The sequence below is a fragment of the Scyliorhinus canicula genome, chromosome 26 (assembly GCF_902713615.1).
Source record: "Scyliorhinus canicula chromosome 26, sScyCan1.1, whole genome shotgun sequence".
Taxonomy (NCBI): Eukaryota; Metazoa; Chordata; class Chondrichthyes; order Carcharhiniformes; family Scyliorhinidae; genus Scyliorhinus; species Scyliorhinus canicula.
In genome coordinates, this window is record NC_052171.1 from 3,675,198 (window position 1) to 3,696,813 (window position 21,616).

The 21,616-nt window shown below is 45.9% G+C and overlaps 1 protein-coding gene across 3 annotated transcripts in view; it reads right to left on the bottom strand.

Moving 5' to 3' along the window:
* The window catches only part of LOC119957517 (fibroblast growth factor receptor 1-like), a 213,658-nt gene that overhangs the window by 191,023 nt on the left and 1,019 nt on the right, over window positions 1–21,616 (bottom strand). For 2 of the 3 annotated variants that reach the window (XM_038785643.1, XM_038785640.1), the window contains exon 1: window positions 16,508–16,753. The exons of the other annotated variant lie outside the window; for it this stretch is intronic. The gene's annotated coding sequence lies outside the window, so the exon portion shown is untranslated. Of the gene's footprint in view, window positions 1–16,507; window positions 16,754–21,616 lie in introns of those variants that run through there. 3 annotated transcript variants of the gene reach the window in all.

The following is a 21,616-nucleotide window of genomic DNA, read 5'->3' on the forward strand; positions in this document are numbered from 1 at the left end:
GATCTCATGCCTTACAAGTAAAAATATAGAGGCACATACATAATAGGGTGGCAGTTTATCACCATGGATACGTTTCCACAGGCTCAATGTTGATGGTTTGAATTCCCCTCATGTATTATGCAGGATGAAGACATTAATATCAATTAACAATGGCTTCGCATCCCAATTTGCACCTGAACAGAATTTCCGACAGTCCATGCAGGCTCTTCAGCGGAGTCACAGTGCAGGTGTTAGAAATGGCCAGGGCTGGGAGATTCAAAAAAACAGCAAATGATTAGCCCTGGTCACCGCATCCCTACCCCCCATACCCTGATCGCTGCCCAGTGAAACCAGCTGTAGAATAGACCAATATACATAGGGAAGAACTAAATTACATTTAAACTCAGTTATTGGGTTCACATACTAACTGCTCGAGTATCTGGCAGGAAAGGAAAAGTTTAATCGATCCAAGGACATCTCTGATCACCAATTGAGCATGTGTTGATGGTTGACAGTTTGGATTGCCTCGCTTCCTTAGCACAGTGGGCTAAACAGCTGGCTTGTACTGCAGAAGAATGCCAGCAGCGCGGGTTCAATTCCCGTACCGACCTCCCTGAACAGGCACCGGAATGTGGCGACTAGGGGCTTTTCACAGTAACGTCATTGAAGCCTGCTTGTGACAATAAGCGATTATTATTATGACTACTCCTTACTCCACTATTGGATGAACACACATGTGGAACAGATTATATACAGGCAGCAGATGGGCCTCTCAGCCAGAGTGAGCATCACTTTGCTTCGTCAGCTTGTTTCATTTCCAGTTTGAAGATGAAAATATGACTCCTGATAGAATAGTAAGCATTTTCTTCTCAAAGCGGACTTGATTTATAAGTAATCAACCGGTCAGAGTATCTCAGCCACAGGCAAAACATTGGGAGTAGTTTCAGGAGGTGTTATACAGGCAAGGCCACTGGAGTGCAAGCTTGCAGCGAACACACTTAATTCAGCTCCTCCAAAAGGAGGAGGAAGATTTCCATTTCTATTGCATCCCTTCACAACCTCAGGACTTCCAAAAGTGCTTCACAGCCAATTCCCCAAGGGGGAATGGGGACAATACCCCAACAGCATTCAATCTACAGCAGGGAAGAGAATAAATTAAAATAACCAACTCCGTCCAAATGGGAGCGTTTCACCACCTCAGAAATGGCCTAGCAATCCATTTGAGTGCACTTGGGGATGGTGGCCTTGTTAACAATGCCCACATCACATGAAAGAACAAACAAAGCGTAACCAAGATTCGCGACAATGTAGCAAAACTCATCTACTTATCAATTCTACTCATTTTTTGTGTGGCCTTTTTGAGTTGCTACTTTTAGTGTTTTGTAGGTCTGTATTTATTTGGAAATTATGATTGGCAGTAGGAAAAGAAGCACCCTTTGGTGATTCACATCCCTGTTCCAAGACGCCCATCACCATCACATTGAGATGAGGCTTTACCATATAGAAGGAAACATAACCCGTTTTTTAAACAACATGGAACAGGATGGTGCCTGGTAACGGTTTAATGTATGAACAGCTAATGATTTACCACCTATTTGTCTCCCTGGTGGGCTAATGCGCACTCTCTTACATCTTGAAGAACATGCTGTAACATCCAAAAGGCTGAAAGAGAAAACCAAATCCAAAGCAGCCTGACAAAAGTGCTTTATTTTGCAAGATTTATGGAGTTTTATGTGAAGACTGAGTGCAATTGTATTGCTGCACTCCTGTCTGTGGCTGTGGGCTACAATACTCTTGTGGAAAGGACATGCCTACATTTCCCAGCATGTGCAAACATGCATAGCCCATACATACCAAGCAATCAAGTCAGGAAGTCTCTATTTGTGCAACTGAGTTATGAGCGCTCAGTCTATAATTAACAAAAATTCTGTAACCTAAAGCAGCAACCCTTTGGGTTCTATCCACAACTACTACTTTAGTTCTTGTCTCCTCCAACAAAGGAGCTTCTTAATGCTCTTTACATTTTAGCTCAGCTCAGTAATGACAGTCTTGCCTCCAAGTCAGAAAATTGTAGGCTCAAGCTCTGCTCCAGAGACCGGGGCTTCTGATCTCGACTGTCACTCTAGTTCCGTCTCGAGGCCCTGCTTGTCTTCGAGGATGATCTAAAAGGTTCAAGGAAGAGCAGGGGGTTTGGAATCTCATGCACGACTTATGCCTCTTGAACATTCTCCCCGTGTCTGCGTGGGTTTCACCCCCACAACCCAAAGATGTGCATGTTAGGAGGTGGATCAGCAAAAATTCCCGGCTCTGGGTCACTGTCTGTGTGGAGTTTGCACATTCTCCATGTGTCTGCGTGGGTTTCGTCCCAACCCAAATATGTGCTGAGTAGGTGGGATTGGCCACACTAAATTGCCCCTTAATTGGAAAAAATAATTGGGTCATCTAAATTTATATTTTTTTAAAAATCAGCAAAAAATTGATCCTTGGGTCAACCATCACTTTGCCATTGAGAAGTTGTGTCCAAAGCAACAGTAACTGCTCTTCAAAAGTAACTCTGTGGTTATGAGGCTGAGGGTGTGAAGGGCACTGTATGAATGCAACCTTCTTTAACACAAAGAACACGCCTGTAGGTGATACAAAAACAAGTGCAGTATCTGGGATGAGAAGGCACTCAGGATTTACCCGGCGAATTCAAAGCAATACATTTCAGGAATAAAACAATCTTTGCCAATCTCAAGAAGGGGAGTAGGTGTGAAGATCCGATAACTTACTTCTTTGCGTAGCAATAGAATTACCCTGAATTTTTACACACACGTGGCTTCCAAATAACACAAGCAAAAATAAGACTGATCACCGCATACGGACCAGCATTAATACAACAGAGGGAGAATGTGTTTTTATCCCCCCTGTACATACCTGCTGAGTTTGCAAAAATTACCGATTCATATTTCACGCAAAAAATTTACAAAATCACCATCACAAATTTGTGATAGTATTTAGTTAAATTGACACTAAAGTGATACCAAATTTGTCACTGCTTCTCTTACAGAGCAGATTGGAGAGCAAAGCTAACTTCAGTCCTCTAACACCCATATATAGCGTGGCTCCAGTGACTCGCTCGCTCCCTGACAATGTGCCGTTTCAATGGCTGTGATAGTTTCATGGCAACAGAATGGTTTCATGGGCAGCATGGTAGCATGGTGGTTAGCGTCAATGCTTCACAGCTCCAGGGTCCCAGGTTCAGTTCCTGGCTGGGTCACTGTCTGTGCGGAGTCTGCACATCCTCCCCGTGTGTGCGTGGGTTTCTTCCGGGTGCTCCAGTTTCCTCCCACAGTCCAAAGATGTGCGGGTTAGGTGGATTGGTCATGCTAAATTGCCCGTAGTGTCCAAAAAGTAAGGTTGGGGGGGGGTTGTTGGGTTACGGGTATAGGGTGGATACGTGGGTTTGAGTAGGGTGATCATTGCTCGGCACAACATCGAGGGCCGAAGGGCCTGTTCTGTGCTGTACTGTTCTATTCTATAAAGAAGTAATGCTGTAAACTGGGAAATAGCGAATCACCCATCTTACTTTGCTACAATCCAGTTAGGAACCGTTAATATTTAAGAAAAAATCCAAATACTTCATTTTAACCAAAGTTGTGTGTTATAAAACAAAGCTTTATTCTGTGTAAAAAATTTAAATAAAATCAGGCACTATCAATTTAACAATATGCTTGGAGCAGCATGGTGGCACAGTGGTTTGCACCGAGGATTCGGCCCTGGTCACTGTTTGTGTGGAGTTTGCCTCACCTGCATTCCACACAGTAAATGAAGAAGTTAAGCTTTTACTCTGTTCACAGTGCAGGTCTATCTAACGGTCCTTTACTTTGGCTATCTTCTCTCAGTGAGCTGAAAACCACAGAAGGTCCAACGTGCAACACCCTGATGAATTGAAATTAGAAAACCTTGCTCAGCTCCACTAATCTTCATGATGCCGCAGCCTGCTCTGGGACGTCCTCAAACCGACCTTTGCAATAATTAGTCCTCATTTACAATTTATTTTTTGATACGATGAAGTAAATAAGTTTTACAACCTTTCAGAGTTCACTGAATGTTTTTAAGCTAATTTAGTTCTGAATCCCAAAGCAAAACCATTACTTTGGACAGCTATTACTGCAAGGATTGCAGACATTGTGTCTCCAGTTCTTTAGCTCAGTAATGCTGTTTTACAGCTTTGTCTTTTCGATTCTGTCTTCATTGAACAAGCATGGGTCACCTTTGAACTGCCAATTCTTGAGATTTTTCTCCAAAGCACAGCATTTTAATTACTTTACTTTTACAACTTTAATCTTCCCAGAACTAGAAATCGAGAGCCTGGGTGAGGTGCTCTTTCGGGGGGTTGGTGTGTAGACTCAATGGGCTGAAGGGCCTTCTTCTGCACTGCAGGGATTCTAGGATTCTATGATCTTCCAACCTATCCACGTGACTTAAGTTTCCATGTTTTTATTTCCATTGTTGTCACCCCATTACACAAGGTTAAAATGGTTCCCAACTTCGCAGGGGCTAACTATTGCAGTTAAAATGCTGTTCTAATGCAGTTTTTAACCTGATTTTCCAGGCTGACTCAAGTGTTCCGGCTTTTCACAGCTTTGCTTTGTACACTGGGTGTTCAGTATTGCGTATCCAATACTGACAGGGGCGGCACGGTGGCTCAGTGGGTAGCACTGCTGCCTACGGCACTGAGGACCCCGGTTCGATCCAGGCCCCTGGGTCACTGTCCGTGTGGAGTTTGAACATTCTCCCCGTGTCTGCGTGGGTTTCACCCCCACAACACAAAGATGTGCAGGGTGGGTGGATTGGCCATTGGCTAAATTGCCCCTTAATTGGAAAAATAGAATTGGGTACTCTAAATTTATTTTTTTTAAATAAATCACAACTAGCACCACTCTCTGATCTCTGGTGTTATCAAGTGTCTGCAAAACTGCAACACCTGAGATCAAGTGTTATTTATGTCAAGGACCGTGAAACAGGGTTGACGTTCCAAACAAAATTAATAGTGTTTGAGAATTTGGAGAGTGAATCAGGTCAAGGTGTGAATACAGCTAATGAAGTAGGGGCTGGTTAAGCTCACTGAGCTAAATCGCTGGCTTTGAAAGCAGACCAAGGCAGGCCAGCAGCGCGGGTTCGATTCCCATACCAGCCTCCCCGGACAGGCGCCGGAATGTGGCGACTAGGGGCTTTTCACAGTAACTTCATTTGAAGCCTACTCGTGACAATAAGCCATTTTCATTTCAAATGGCACCACCATTGCCATGTGAAATTAAACAATCAAAAATTGGGGCCTAGCTATTTGAAACAGTGTAATTTGAAAATCATGAAACGGTCGTGTAATTCTATAGACAAGCAGCGACCAGAGCAGTAATGCCAAGCAGGGTCCAAACTAGTCAGGCTCTTATCTCTTTTGGTGATCACCGCACTCCCTTGATCACAGGACATGTGCTGGTCATTCCCCAAGTCTCAACCGGTCCCAAAATTGGAACAATACAAAAGAAAAATACTGCGGATGCTAGTAATCTGAAATAAGAACAGAAACTGTTTGGAAAACCCAGCAGATCTGGCAGCATCTATGGAGAGGGAAACAGAGTTTAAAAAAAAAAAAATTTAGAGTACCCCATTACTTATTTTTTCCTTTTAAGGAGCAATTTAGCGTGGCCAATCCACCTCAGCTGCACATCTTTGGGTTGTGGGAGCGAAACCCACACAGACACGGGGAGAATGTGCAAACGCCACACAGACAGTGACCCAGGGCCGGGATTCGAACCCGGGTCTTCAGCGCCGCTAACCACTGCGCCACATGCTACCCTGAGAGAAACAGAGTTAATGTTTCAAGTCCATATGACTCTTCTTCAGAGTTAAAGAAGGGGAGATAAATGGTGGATTTAGCATTGTTTAAGGGGGGGGAGCAAAATAGGTCAGTGATCACTGTGAGCTGTGAGAGATTGCACAAATATGTTTCAGGCACAAGACAAATTAAGTGTTAATGGCATGTTAGGGACTAAAGAAGGTGCTGATAGTGGAAGCATAAAGGCAAAATAGCAGAGTGAGCTAGTCGGCAAATTGTATTGTTGAGCCCATGGCATATGCGCGTGATGCAATTTGTTTTTCTAAAATTAGAGTGCCCAATTTATTATTTCCAATCAAGGGACAATTTAGCGTTGCCAATCCAGCTACCCTGCACATCTTTGTGTTGTGGGGGGAAACCCATGCAAACACGGGGAGAATGTGCAAACTCCACATGGACAGTGACTGAGAGCCGGGATCAAACCTGGGACCTTGGTGGCGTGAGGCAGCAGTGCTAACCACTGCACCACCCTGCTGCCCGATACAATTCTTTCCATTCCTATTGAGGGCAGTAAAGAACATGTCCCAATGGTAAATTCCTCTCTTTACCATGCTTACAAAGTAACTTTCTCTGTGGAAAAATAAGTGCCCATGAATAAAAATCAGAAACCAAGGTGATTAGTTTAAACCTGCGAGTCTAATGCTGGATTAATTTCCCTTGAAAAGTACATGTTCCATTCCACCACAACGGCACAACACATTGCTTCATCGTAATCCTCACCAGCAATATCAACATGGGTTCACCAATACTAAACCCAAACCCTGTCCTCATCTCCAACTCCACCAAGGAATGGGCATGGTTGTTAGCCGTCAGGAAGGGGAGATGACTGGTTTTTGTACGAGAGCCCCGCCCCCCACTACTACATAACTATCCCAGTGGCCAATTTTAATATTGAAAACATGGGATGACACAGCACAGGAGGAGAAGCTATTCAGCCTATCATGTGTGAGCTGGCTTTTTTGAGAATTCCAATTAATTCCACTCCCCTGCTCTTCTCTCTCAAGAGCCCTGCAAATTTTATCCAATTTTTCTTTGAAACTTACTGTAGAATCTGCATCTCCTAGCTTTCTCAGGCCACACGTTCCAGATTAGAATTATTTGTTGCCAAATAATGTTTTGCTTCTGCCACAATTAATCTCCTGGTATTGATGGTTCCTTATCAAACTGCGCGTTCAATTCCCTCCTAATTGAGATTGGGATCTATACTTTACAACGGGAAAGTGCAAACAATTCCAGCTTTGCCCTCTTTCCCCCAGAATTATCATTGCAGCTGATCCTCCCACACATGAGGAAGACCAATTTTCACAGGCACTGTGTGGGGCCGCATGCTCCCACAGCTGTCAGACTTCTGCTTATCCTGGCATGGCTACAAAGTGTTGGGGAAAGTGGCGCTCAGATCTGAGAACATTAATACATTCATGTGCGTTACTTAGAATAATCCTGGAGGCAGGGAGGAAACCAAAAACAGATATCAAGGCACCACAGTCTGGGGGCGAAGATGCCATATTAAGCACGCCATCTGCAATTGCCTACAAATTCCACTTGACTAGACGCTAACGTTTTCCTGAAGATTTGCAAACAGCTTATTACACTTCAAAGGCAGGATTTTGCAAAGAATGTTGAAGCACTTAAAGTTAACGTGTGCGGGCTGGCAGGTAAGAGACAGAGGCTCGCAATGTTCAACTGCGCTCATCCAGACAATGAAGGGGTTCATATAAATACTAGTGACGCACACTGGCGATAGTGCTACGGAACCTGTCACTAAAAGATTTTGGGAATAAAAGAGAACAGGAAACTTTCCCAATCCCTTGATCGAAAATCAGAAGCAATTATTATCTTCCCTCAGGAGCGTCCCACAGGCTTCAGTTTGACAGAGTTGATAAGAGAGGAACTTATCTTTCCCATAACATATATTTTGTGGTGGAAAAAGACTTGACAAATGTCTATTTGTGAATGAAGTGCTGAAGATCTGGATGTGAGTGCCAGAGAGGTTTTGACTGAACTTCAGCGGATAGCAGTTTTACCTCTGGGGGCCAAATGCCGAAATTCTGAATTAATCCACGCTAACACTCAACATTGTTGTCAGAGGTCCTGCCTATCGGACGAGGCCAAAACCCCTCAGGTGGATACAGAAGAACTCATGGCATTATCTGGAGAATAGGGTAGTTCTCCTGGTGTTTTGGCAAATATTTATCCTTCGACTACAACTTAAAACAGAGATAGATTATCTGGGCTTAATCACAAACTGTTTGCAGGACCTTACTGTGTGAAAATTATGGTTGACTACACTTGAAAAGTACTTCATTCATTGTAAAAAGCTTTGGGATGAGATTGGGCAAGAGGCTATCTCAATGCAACCCTTTGTTCTTTCCACTTCAGGCAGCCAGCGTTCGGATCAAGCACTCTCAAGTCAGGTGAGAACAGGGTGGCACAGTGGCTAGCACCGCTACCACACGCGCTGAGGACCTGGGTTCAAATCCCAGCCCTTGGTCACTGTTCATGTGGAGTTTGCACATTTGCCCCCTGTCTGCGTGTTTTTCACCCCCACAACCCAAAGATGTGCAGGTTAGGTGGACTGGCCACACTAAATTGCCCCTTAATTGGAAAAAAATAATTGGATGCTCTAAATTTAATTTTTTTTGAAGTCAGGTGAGAGCGAAAGTATTTTCTGCTCTGGCTCACTGATATAGCCCATCTCCCTTGGCAGCCATCCGAAGAAGGCCCTCGAAGCTGCTCCACCATGCAACACCATCATGACTGTCTCAACTGCACTTTTCCGCTTGCTCCCCATGTTTCTTGATTCCGTGAAAGACTAAAGGCCATCTCAGTCTTGAATATAATTGACAATGGGGCACTCACAAACCTCTGGGGGGGGGGGGGTTTAAACAATCCTTTTTCCTCGCCATCAGTCCTAACTAAACCATTGTGCCCCTCTGTTCTAGATCCTTCAGCTGGTTGGTGGTGGTGGTGGTGGTGGGGTGGGGGAGGGATATGCCCTCATTATCTACCCTGTCAAGGCCCTTCACAATCTTGTATATTGTCATGAGATTATCACCCATTCTTCTGAACTCCACTAAGTATAGGCAGAACAGATCCTATTGCAAACACGGCACTGCCAGAAACTGGCACTCATGCTGCGGCCGTATGCCCATCGGTCATTGGATTGACGGGACCAACATATTTCAGCTGATAGTCACAGTCAACAGAGTCTTTCATTCTCGCAATTGGAGGTATGTCTGAAGCATTTTCCATTTTGGAACGTGCTCCTAACTGAGCAAGGTGGTCAGTTGAGCAATTGTGGTTTTGTTCTACTGGACTCCCGTTCGAAGGAGTATCGTCACCTTTCCGTGAGAAGTCGACATCAGTGGCCTTGATAACTTGGCACCAGTTGTTGGGCAATATTGTAAGCAGTCAAAAACAGCAATGCAAGCTGGTCTTTGGGTGAGTTTTCTATGTGAGAAGACCACCTGTACTGCCTGATGATAGTCAACAACTGAAATCTTACCTTCATTTCAGTGTCTTTCAATCATTGCATTTTCCCTTGGAAATGTTGACCACACAGAGACAACTGTTCCACTTACATCACTCAATCTCTTCCTGCCCATCTCCTCATTAGCTGATAGTTTCTTTCCCCCCTAAAACAGGGAACAAAATCTCCTAACTCGTCACAGAACTGATATCGAAACAGAGATACAGGTCTGGATAATTTGGTCACCTCAGGGAAAATATGTAACTGGCTGTTCATTACGAACGGCCTTCAGAACGTGAAATATAGGATCACACACAACAGCACAGGAGGAGGCCATTCTGTCCACTCTGACTGCGTCAGTCTCCAAAAAGTGCCAATTACTGCCCCTCCCTGCTTAATTTCTCTCTCTCTCTCCCCCCCCCCCCCCCCCAACCATCCACCCAGCCATGCATTTTGTTTCCCTTTTTCCATGTATGTCTCCAATTTTCTTTTTAAAGTTCCCACTAAATTGGGTGGCACTGTGACGCAGTGGTTAGCACTGCTGCCTATGGCACCGAGGACCCAGATTCTATCCCGGCCCCGGGTCACTGACTATGTGGAGTTTGCACATTCTCCCCGTGTCTGTGTGAGTTTCACCCCACAACCCAAAGATGTGCAGGTCAGGTGGATTGGCCACGCTAAATTAGAAAAAATAATTGAGTACCCTAAAAATAATGTTTTAAGTTCCCATTGAATCTGTACCCATTCTGAATTTGGCAAATGGACTTGAATTAGTAAAACCACGAGGAACAGGAGGAGTAGGCCATTTGGCAGTGTTCATTTCCATTCAATAATTCCTGCCATTCCCTCCCCCGCCCCATAGCCCTAGACTCCCTTGTAGATGAAAATACGGTCCCGCTCCACCATGAAGATATTAAATGGCGTAGCCTCCACTGCTTTGGTGTTCCCAAAGGCAAAACACCCTCGGAGATGAGATTCCTGTTCACCTTCAATGGGAGAGTCTGAAAGTGTGCAGCCATTGTTTTAGATTCTCCCAGATGTTGCACCTGGATTCACAATTCAGTATCAAACTCTTCCTCGTTAGCAAAGTTCACAGAAGGTTCAAGCGAGTTTTTGCACATTTTCATTGAACCCGAACATCAGATGCTGGTTTGGATTACACAGATGTGAAGTAGAACAGAAACCGAGGAGAGTGATGCCACAAACAAAGAAATGCCGTCACTGGCTGCACAGTATTGCTCAAGTCGGGCGCAATCAAGTCAAGGCCAAAGAATCCGCTCACATTGGAAATACCAGCGCAAAGGGTTTCAGAAACCTAAATCATAAAACACAGCACAACTCTGAGTGAACAGGGACAATGGGTAATATCTTCTTTAGCTGTGGTGAAATGGAGATGGGGAATGTGGGTAGAATTCTGCAGACCTGTTGCCTCCCAGAAAACTGGCCTGGTATGAACAAAGGAATTTCTGAAAGGAACGGTATTGTCTCTAACTGGATGACTGGCGAAATGGTGACACTGTGTCAGAGAAAGGTGGGGATGATCAAGCAGTAAACCAATGCTTGCACTCTGAGCAGATAAATTGAAAATCAGTTCCTGAAATTAAAAAGTAAGAAAACGCTAGAAATTCATGCAAGCCAATCTGTGCAAGGTGTTGTGCCTCATGGTCCCCAGTTCAAATAATCACACTTTCAGACAAAAATACTGCAGCTCAGATAGGGAGCAGCTGCGCTATGGGTCCAGATGGAGGCCATTTGGTATCCATGCACGTTCTCTGCAAGAGCAGCTCCGCTCTTCCCACTGGCCTGCATTTCACAATCCAAAGATGTGCCGGTCAGGTGGAGTAGCCATGCTATATTGCCCCTTCGTGGCCAGAAAAAGATGTGTAGGTTAGGTTAAGGGGTTATTGGGATAGGGCGAGGAAGTGAGCTTGGGTGGAGTGCTCTTTCAGAAAGTCACTGCTGACTTGATGGGCTGAGTGGCCGCCTTCTGCACAATCGGGATTCTATGATCCTTCTGCCAATGAAAACACTGCTTCTCCATCTGCTTTGTCCAGATCCCTCATCATTTGGCTTTTTAAAATTTCCTCTCAAACTTCTCTTCTCCAAGGAGCACAGTCCCAGTTACTTCTGTTATGGGCCAGGGTTTAGAGAACCCCAAAATGTATCATGGATGTCACCTGACCCACAACGTTTAGTAGAGTGTGGTATGGGGAGCACACGGCCCACTCTACAGGTGTGGTACAGCAGAAATGGAAAAGTATTTTTTAAAGCAAAATAATGTTTATTCTATGAACTCAAGTTAACCTTTTTAACATACAGTGAACATCTTAGCAACCATTAATTCAAATACAACCCCCAAAGACTACAACACTAAGTAATCCTTTAAGCTTTCCTTTTAACATCCATAAGACTTAAAAAACCTTTTACCAGAAGCACATCAGGTTAAAGTCACTACTGTTATTAGTTTTAAATCACCAGGATCGATTTATAGTCTTTAGATTACAGAGAGATTCATACACCTTCTGGCTATGACTGCAGCTATCCAGCTCTGAAAACGAAACTAACATACAGCCTGCAGCCTTCTCAAAAACGAAAGTAAAAAGCTGACAGACAGCCCAGCTCCACCCACTCTTAGACATCACTGCAGTAGTAAACACCCATTTTTTAAAGGTACTCTCACTACAGATATTTATATACACACCCATTTATAAACACCCATTTCTTAAAGGTACTCTCACATGCCACTTCAAACAAACCTCTTAATTGACATCCCTCATCCTTGGAACCATTCTCATCAATCTCTTCCTCACTTTCTCTAAAGTCTTCACATCTTCTTGAAGTGTGGTATCCAGATCCACAGTTTCATATCACCTCCTTGCTTTTGTACTCCACGCCTTTACTTATAAAGCCCAGGATGCGTTATGCCTTATTATATACTTTCTCAACCTGCCTGATCAGTTCAATGATCTGTACATCCCCAGATCTCTCTGCTTCCGCACTGAGTATCCAGATCTCGCCATGTCTGTCAGTACACAGAATGTAGTGTAGTACTAAGTACTGCAGTATTCTGTATAGCAATTTAGTTGTTAAATCAGTTTGGAATAATATAACGACATAACACAGGGTAAGGTGACAGGATGTAGAGAGCGACTGAGGCAGTCGGAGATCAAACTTGGCACTCACCTCAGAGAGTGAATTTCAATGCAACCTACTCACCATACCTGCTGAATGGGGACACCCACCTTGTGTCCCTCTCCAAAATAAGCTCCCAAAGCAAGGCTGCCCTAAAACTAGCAGAGGGACCACAGCAATAGCTGCCACTGGAAACAACACAAACCTCCAAACCAGAGGCAGATTACTGGGGCAGAATGGAAGGAGCATTTCACTGCATGCAACACATAACATATCTGAGCTGGGCAATGTTTGATCAGGCTGAGTAAACCAAATATAAAAAAGGTTCCATTCAGCAGCACTGATACCGCCACCACTGCACCTCACCCCGAGCCCTCCATCAAGACCCTGTGTCTAACCTTGGTGGATATGGAGGGGAGCGGAATTGGCCCACAGTGCACTCGGTTTCCCCCTTGGATATGGAGTGCTGTCTGAGTTCCGCAATGTTCAATGTTCCACAAGTTTTTAAGTTACAATTTCCTTGCTGGGGGCGGGGAGAAGAACATCAGGAAGAGGGTCCTACTCGTCCGGGTTACTCTTCCAATGTTATGGGGACAGATTCAGGAAGTCACCCCCCCCATTCCTCCCAATCTGGTGTGAGGAGGAGCGGAGTGCCGAGAAGAGCTGGAGGAGGTGGGCAACAGGCAAGAAGCCTCAGGTAGTTGGGGCATTTGCCCTGTTGAGTAACCATGAGTGGCAGAAAGTGGTGGCCCAGATGAGGAGAGAAACATGAAACATGGAACGTCTTGGGTTATGGGGATAGGGTGGAGGTGTTGACCTTGGGTAGGGTGCTCTTTCCAAGAGCTGGTGCAGACTCGATGGGCCGAATGGCCTCCTTCTGCACTGTAAATTCTATGATAATCAAAGAGACGTGGGCTGAAAAAGAGAGAGCTTGTCTTCTCTGTGTGTGGTACAAACGTTTTGCCAGAGGACACATCATTTACTTCAGAGTGCTCGTCTTAATCTATTTTAAAGTAAGGTTTCAGCATAAATACCCAGTATTATATATCTGGAGTCTAAATAGTCAACGGCTTTATATAATTATACACAAAACATGCTCAAGTCTTGAGTAAAAGCTTTTGCAACCAGCTCTGGCTCATTCTGTTTCACTTGTCCGTCCTCTTTGCCCTCCTACTTTCTAGCCATATTGACATCGAATTTCACATTACTGTGGAATTCTTCCAGAGAGACTAACTAGCCTAGCCTGGAAATTACTTTTCGTGGTATCGGCGCCCAACTGCTGATTAATTTCCTAAACTTTATCTCTTCTTTTGGTGCTAGGACCAGCTTCAGCTTCCCGTACCAGCCTCCCCGGACAGGCGCCGGAATGTGGCGACTAGGGGCTTTTCACAGTAACTTCATTGAAGCCTACTCGTGACAATAAGCGATTTTCATTTCATTTTTTTCATTCAAGATAAATGAACACATCCCCTGGTACAGCACAGAACAGAAGCTTGGCTTTCAGTAACTCAGTCAGTTTGAGAAAACTGGAGCCCAGGCAACAGCTCACTGCCACAAGCTGATATTTGAGTTGTTGTTGCTGGGGCTAGACAGGGCATTTAGATAGAATTAGAAAGACAAAGGGGGCAATAATAAGCGAATCCACCTGTCAAATAGCTGACAGATATGGTTTTACATACCATCTAATTTAACACAGCTTTGAAATCTTTGGAGAGAAACCATGAATGGGTGAAGAACTGGTATTCCAGTCATTTCCACAGTTTTCCTCTTTGATGAGTTTGGTTGAAATGATTCCCTGACCCTAGCGTTTGAGGAGCTTCAATCTGGAGAAGCAACTCTTGTGGATGCTCAGAGGAGGTATGAACACCTCTTATAAAGCTCATTATACTACATATGATCAAACCTAATCAGAGTTCGGTAACTTTACCACTCCTTTTTTTTGTTTTATAAATTTAGAGTACCCAATTCATTTTTTCCAATTAAGAAGCAATTTAGCGTGGCCAATCCACCTACTCTGCACATCTTTGGGTTGTGGGGGCGAAGCCCACGCAAACACGGGGAGAATGTGCAAACTCCACACAGGCAGTGACCCAGAGCCGGGATCTAACCTGGGACCTCGGTGCCGTGAGGCTGCAGGGCTAACCCACTGCGCCACCATGCTGCCCCTGTACCACTCCTAAGAAGTGCTGACCCCATATCCTGACAGCATCCAAATCCATCATTGCTAATTTATAGCTCACCCACGAACAGGGAGCATTACAGGGTGTACTCATATGCTCGGGCGATGTAAAACCTCGCCTGATCCTCACCTCCACCCAATGTCCAGACATACAGATCCAATTGGTGGGAACAATCAGAAGGAGGACCAATGATTGATTTCTTTCCCCCTCTCTCCCGAATCCAGAAACAACCAGACTCATTGAACAGGCCTCCCTGCTGTACCAAGATGGACAAGTTCCCACACAGTGTTCATCGAGCCCACCCAGTCTGGATTGCTCAGTATCCAACAAGAGAAATGTATTTATCTTTAATATTAAAATGAACCACACTGAAGCAATGAAAATAAACCACAAACTGATAATGTGATTCACCACTAGCCCCCAAAACATTGTTACATACGTAATGCTAAGAAACACATAGTAGGGCAGCACGGTGGCGCAGTGGGTTAGCCGTGTTACCTCACGGCGCCGAGGTCCCAGGTTCAATCCCGGCTCTGGGTCACTGTCCGTGTGGAGTTTGCACATTCTCCCCGTGTTTGCGTGGGTTTCCCTCCCCACAATCCAAAGATGTGCAAGGTAGGTGGATTGAACACCACTAAATTGCCCCTGGCAGCAGGGCGGCACAGTGGTTAGCACTGGGGTCGATCCTGGCCTTTGGTCACTGTAGAGTTTGTACATTCTCCCCCTGTCTGTGTGGGCCTCACCCCCACAACCCAAAGATCTACAGGGTAGGTGTATTGGCCACGTTAAACTGTCCCTTAATTGGAAAAAAATTGGGTACTCTAAAATATTAAAAAATAACCATGGATCGCAGGTTGTATGGAGCTAACTGTGCACTCTGCCCCAAGATCAGACCCCCCACTTCCCCACCCCCGAGACGCCCGACCCAAAGATAAAACTCCTTCCCCCACCCCCTGAGGCCCCCCCAACCAAAGATCAGACTCGCTCCCCCTCCTCCATGTTCTCTCCCCCCCCCATTTTGGACTAACTTGCAAAGCTTGGCGGGACTGACAGAATCGGCCCTTGAATACATCGCCTTGGCCCCACTCGCCGCCCTGGAGTGACTGATCTCTGACGGGAAACAAAAGATTTCGGGAGCCTCGAACCAAAAATTAAAATACAAGCAAACACCATTTTGAGTTTTGAAGAAAAGTTTACTGTAAACCCGATCTGACCCCCCCCCCCCAAAAAAAAATTGGGTCAACACCTTTACAGCATGATGAACTCCTTAAAGTGCCTCAGGATTTCAGGATTGGGGATCATCCGGGATAAGGGGAGGAAGGTTTGAAACTCGCACTCTTGTGAGGGAGAAAAAAAATGACAATTGATTTTCATTCCATGGATGGCGCGCTATCATCTTCCCCCTGCTCTCATCACCGGGAATATTATCAGGAAACATCAACCGCAGATACAGGACTTTAAAAGGGGGAGTTGGTGCTGGATTTTCTCCCACTTGAAGTGGCAGTTCTGGCCTTGGCTGATCACAGCTTTTGACCACATGAACCCTGCCTGTGAGCAGCAACAACAACAACAACCCGGAGGGAGGGGAGACAGGGTACAGATGGTAAAGGAGCACCTGGAGCGGGACTCACAACAACAACAGCAGCAGCAGCACGGCGACCCGTTTCCATCGCCCTGGACAAAGAACATGGCAAGCCGACCGAGCACAACGTTTCAAACAAAAGCGCAGCGAGTTCGGGCCAGCAGCGAGAAAGTTGGGAAACTTTCTTCAAACTTTTCTTCCCTCCCTTTCAGCGTTAAACATTGGGGTGGGGGGGCGGTGTAAATGAACAAAGAGAGGCCATTCATTCAGTCAAGCACACTCACCGAGTTATCCGCTCCAGTATTCTTCAGATGTGTTTTCAGATTCTTCCTCAAGTCTTCTCCTCCCTGTTACCTTTTGTCCATCACTACCTTTTCCTGTGTGTGTGTGGGGGGGGGGGGGGGGGGGCGACACGTGATCGCCAGATCCCAGACGTCAGCCAAAATTCCTTCTTGGAAAGATTATTTTACCTCTGAAGATTTCCGAGATTTCTTTTCAATGCATGGTTTTTTTTCCCTGCGTGCAATCTGGCGGCGGGGCGCAACTGGTGTTCAAGTGCGGCAGATACCTTTGTGTGTTGCAGGAAAGTTAGGTGGTGCAGTTCAGGGCCACACAAAGCACGTATTTAAAATAGATGCAAAGCACGGGCATTGTCCGGAGCGGAGGTAAAAATTGCCACTCGCCCTGTGAAAATAACTTTGCTGCATAGAAACATCTATATATATTAAAAAGCTACATTTCCAGAGGGCCCTTCAGCAGCACAGGGCGCCCCAAAACGCTTTGCAGCCAATTAAGTATTTTCTGAAACTCAGTCAATGTTGTCATTTGGGGAAATTTCCGAAATGTGCATGACATGATCCCACAAAGACATAGCCTCAGGACACAACCTGTTTTCCAGTGATGTTTTTAAAAAAAATTTAGAGTACCCAATTCATTTTTTTCCAATTAAGGGGCAATTTAGCGTGGCCAATCCACCTAGCTTGCACATTTTTGGGTTGTGGGGGCGAAACACGGGGAGAATGTGCAAACATGGGGAGAATGTGCAAACTGCACGAACAGTGACCCAGGGCCAGGGTCGAACCTGGGACCTCAGCGCCGTGAGGCCGCAGTGCTCAGTTTTCGAGTGGTGCTAATGGAAGGATAAATACACTAAGTCCTGATTTAAAGCTGTGGTTGGCTTCCTAAAACTCGACTCTCATTGAAACGACGTTAAGTGAATCGTCGTTCCCATCTGCATGCAGGAATCGATGTCCAACCAGAATTAGGTTCTCACAGACATTTCTCAGCCTGATAACATAGGAGCATAGAACATACAGTGCACAAAGAGGCCATTCGACCCATCGAGTCTGCACCTTAAGCCCTCACTTCCACCCTACCCCCGTAACCCAATAACCCCTCCTAACCTTTTTGGACACTAGGGGCAATTTATCTTGGCCAATCCACCTAACCTGCATGTCTTTGGGCTGTGGGAGGAAACCGGAGCACCCGGAGGAAACCCACGCAGACACGGGGACAACGTGCAGACTCCGCACAGACAGTGACCCAGTGGGAAATCAAACCTGGGACCCTGACGCTGTGAAGCCACAGTGCTATCCACTTGAAATGAATGAAAATCGCTTATTGTCACAAGTAGGCTTCAAATGAAGTTACTGTGAATGTGGCCCCTAGTTGCCACATTCCGACGCCTGTTCGGGGAGGCCGATATGGGAATTGAACCATGCTGCTGGCACGCTTGACCTTGTGCTACCGTGCTGCCCGTAAGCCAAAGTACAAGTTGAGATCTCCTCTGCACAGTACTGTGTATTCCACAGTAAGAAGTCTTACAACACCAGGTTAAAGTCCAACAGGTTTGTTTCAAACACTAGCTTTCGGAGCACTGCTCCTTCCTCAGATGTGGGTCAGGTGTTGCTGTGAGGGTCAGTTGGACGAGTTGCTTGGAGGTCTTCGCACTCTGCCCACTGCTTTGACTTCTGCAAGTGCCTGACATTCTCTCTGTGTTTGGTGCCTTTCTGAATGAACCTTCTTTCATTTCTGGTTGGCCACCGTGAGGCTTTGGACATGTTTGACCTCTTCAGGATGCTTCGGGGACATCCCCAGAGTGTCCCAGTGGAGGTAGCTTTGTGATCAGCACCTCAATGCTGGGCTGTCTCACCTTCTTTAACAAGGGCTTCTCTGTCCCACTTCCTGCAGAGGTAGACAACGGCCAGGCTTGCTCCAAAATTAATTAGAAGATTGCAGAGTTAGGCCCCTGATGGATAAGCTGAGCACCCTGCCTTTTTCGCCCAAACAAGCCCAATTTTACCTGTGTCCCAGTGTGCAATGCCTCTCTCTCACAGACATTAAAATAGCCTCTCTGCCTCACCCAATGTAAAGGTTCGGAGCAAATACACCCAAAGTTCCAAAATTAAAATCAGCCGACCAAGACAAGAGATGGACCTTTTTTGCACTAAAATAGAAATAGAAAAAAAAATAGAAAATCGTTTATTGTCACGAGAGGCTTCAATTAAGTTACTGTGAAAAGCCCCTAGTCGCCACATTCCGGTGCCTGTCCGGGGAGGCTGGTAGGGGAATCGAACCGTGCTGCTGGCCTGCTTGGTCTGCTTTAAAAGCCAGCGATTTAGCCCAGTGAGCTAAATAAGCCCCTCAGCTCAGCCAAGCAGCTCGGACTTCAACTTTTAATCAAAAAACCATGTCGGTCTGAATATTCTTCGTTGAAGATTGTGCTTGAGATTTTTGAAAACAAAAACAGAAGCAGTCACCTCCAGTCCTATTCACTTGACAATGGGGCAGGTCAGGTAACAGGATCCAAAGCACATTGTCGCAAAACAACGCAAATCGATGACGCAACAATGCAAAATTACACGCAGCAACGTTAAATCCAAATTGAAGACATATATCAGGAACACCAGTCGTAAAAACTGTGTGACTGTAAAGTGAAACAACTTCATGAGAGGAAGGGCAGCACGGTGGCGCAGTGAGTAGCACTGCTGCCTCATGACGCTGAGGTCCCAGGTTCGATCCCGGGTCTGGGTCACTGTCCGTGTGAATTTTTCACGTTCTCCCTGTGTTTGCGTGGGTTTCCCCCCCCCCAACACAAAGATAAGCAGGGCAGGTGGATTGGCCACGCTAAATTGCCCCTTAATTGGAAAAATGAATTGGGTACTCTAAAATTTTAAAAATTGCTGCCTCACGACATTCAAGACCCAGGTTCGATCCCAGCCCTGGGTTACTGTCCGTGTGGAGTTTGCACATTCTCCCCATGTCAGTGTGGGTCTCACCTCCAAAACCCAAAGATGTGCCGGTTAGGTGGATTAGCCACGCAAAATTGCCCCTTAATTGGAAAAAAAAAGAATTGGGTACTCTAAATTTACATATATATATAAAAATATAGCACCATTGGGAGGGGTGGGGGCAATTGAGTCTGACCTTCAGTCTCACCAGTGCGCACAGTGAAGTAGACAGAGCTATTTGGGATTGTGTTGACCCTCTTGAATGTGGTGTGGGTTGCATACAGAACAGGCACGACAGTGGCTCAAAGAGAAGACGAGCCAATGGTCACCCTGGACTTCCTGAAAGGATTCAGTGGGGAAGAATGAAGAATCTTGTCTGAACTCTCTCTCTCTCGCTTGCCCACACAGGGTGCTGAGCTGAACTAGGGTGCCCCAGGTGCTGTTCTGGCTCAAATAAACAAACATAACACTGACCATGGATCAACCCCATCAGAAATGAAGAGGAACTCAATGGTGTCATTTTTCTCTAAATCCAACAGCAGAGCATTTCAGCCTTGTTGACTCAGCCATTGAGCTCCCAGTACAGTTTAATGCATAAATAATGATAAAGGTCCAAGAATTTAATCCTTAAAATTATTGCTGGAGGGACTTCCGGTGGCAACATGTAGGTGGAGGTTGCACGTTGGATGGCTCTTGCTAGAGCTTATGTTTTTTAGCTCTTTTCACCCAGATTTTGGGGAGAATTTTTATATGATTAATTGTGAGAAAGGTTGCGGCAAAGTATGTTGAAATAGCAGAAAAAGAATCCGGGAAGAAAGGGTGCCAGCAACAGTTCGTCGGCGAATTTGGTGGGGAGTTCAGTGGGAAGAAAGATGGCAGGAGCAGGCTCATCGACTGGGGCCGCTCCCATTACAGTGGCTAAGATGGTCCAGCATGGTTCGCTTCACAGCTCCAGGGTCCCAGGTTCGATTCCCGGCTGTGTCACTGACTTTGCGGAGTCTGATCGTTTTCCGGGTGTCTGCATGGGTTTCCTCCGGTGCTCCAGTTTCCTCCCACAAGTTCAGAAAGACGTGCTGTTAGGTAATTTGGACATTCTGAATTCTCCCTCCGTGTATCCGAACAGGCACCGGTATGGAGCGACTAGGGGCTTTTTACAGTAACCATTGCAATGTAAGCCTACAAAGATTATTAATATTATTATTAAGTGTGGCTGGGGAGTTTGAGTGGTTGTTTTCAAAGCACTTCGGCAGGCATCAAAAGGAGATGATGGCCAGCTCAAGGAGTGGGTGGGTGGACTCTTGCCCCGATGAATGAGGCTTTGGCAAAGATGTCGATAGAGGTGCGAGAGCAAGGAGAGGTATTGAAGGGGATGGAGGAGGCATTGACGCAGCACAGCGACGTCAACTCAATGGGTTTGAGCCAGAAAGGATGGATGCTATTTTTCGGGCTTAGGACGAGTGAGGGGTTATGGAAATGAAAGACTTATTTTTAGAAGGGCGGTTTACGAGTTTGGAGGAGTTGGGGCACAAGTTTGATGTCCGGGGGGGGGGGGAGGTTCTCAGGTATATGCAGGTGTGGGTTTTTGCAAAAAGGTTTTTCTAACTTATCTGGTGGCAACACCATCTTCGTTGCTGGATGGGGTACTGTCGGTGATAGGGGTGGACGGGAGGAGTCATCTCAGCGACCTATGGGAGGAATATGTAGGGTGCGGCATACGAGGAGCGGTGAAGGCAAAATGGGAGGAGGAGCTGGAGGGGCTGTGTTGTGAGCTGCTGTGAAGGGTGAATGTCTCAACTTAGCATGTGAGGCTGGGGCTCATACAGCTAAAGGTCGTACATAGAGCGCATCTGACCAAGTCAAGGATGAAGTGAAAAAAAAAAGAAAATTGCTTATTGTCACGAGTAGGCTTCAATGAAGTTACTGTGAAAAGCCCCTAGGTGAGCCCGTTGTTTGAGCGGGAGGAGGATACTTGTGAACGGTGTAGCCCAGCCAATCACGTATATATGTTCTGGAGGTCGTTCTTCAGCACCATGTCGGCGATCTTGCACTTGGGTTTAGAGCCCAGTCGCCTAGGGGCCATATTTGGCTTGTCGGGCTTGCCAGAGTTGCAGACAGGAGCAGGGGCAGATGTTTAAGCCTTTGCCTCGTTGATCACTTGCAGGC